Source organism: Monopterus albus, unplaced genomic scaffold (assembly GCF_001952655.1).
Source record: "Monopterus albus unplaced genomic scaffold, M_albus_1.0 scaffold2.1, whole genome shotgun sequence".
Taxonomy (NCBI): domain Eukaryota; kingdom Metazoa; phylum Chordata; class Actinopteri; order Synbranchiformes; family Synbranchidae; genus Monopterus; species Monopterus albus.
The window spans coordinates 1609374-1610255 of record NW_018127882.1 but is presented as its reverse complement, the minus strand read 5'-3'; positions in this window follow the sequence as shown (position 1 = coordinate 1610255).

Here is an 882-nt window from a genome sequence, read left to right as displayed (position 1 = left end):
ACCTCATCTCTGTCTCCTTCTTCTGTCCTTCTTCTCTGCTCTTTTCCTCCTTCTCTGTTCACCTCTGTCACTGCCCTCAAGGTGGCTAGGTGAGATAACTCCTCCACACCAAGATACTCCCAGCTCATTGGCTGGATGGATGAATACAGGGCACCAATAAAAAGCTGCATCATTAATCGTGGATATCATGAGCTGAGTCTCTGCACTTATCTGGTCTTACTGATCGTGCACCATCCTAAACCATCCTCCATACCCCACAACTCTCCTCAAATGCTCACTATTTATGGTTTGGCTGCACATTACCTCCATTTTTTGAACAACAAATTGATCTGTGAATGTGGAATAATCAGGTTTGTTTGAGAGATAACTCAGCACTCTTACAATGACTGACAAATTAAAAAGATAATTTTTCCAAAGCTTCTGCATAACTGAGTTCTACTGGTTTAAGGCTGATAACAGTGGCAGGAAGGATTTCATTTGTGTGAATACAGTAATTACACTTGTGTCCTACTTGTTCAATAACAATGTCTCGATGTCTCCACTCTTTTGTTCTGAGGAACAAATTGCCCACTCTATTGGCAGCACTTAAATCGCTCTTCCATCATCTTGGATGGTGAAAAATAACTTAACCTGTGAGTGAGTGTCTATGCCTGTTAACATTTACTGGGTCTTACAGTACAACCCCTCTTCTGTATCCGTGCTCCTGAGAACACAGCTGTCACTGCCCACAAATGAACTCAACCACAACAAGAAAGAAAGACAAGGAGGGAAAATAGCAAGAAGTAAAAATAGAAGAATTCCTTGTTGAAGGAAGTGTTCAACATTTGCTTTCATTCTGAAAGTGATATGAGAAGATTGACACAGCTGTATGATATGAACCTG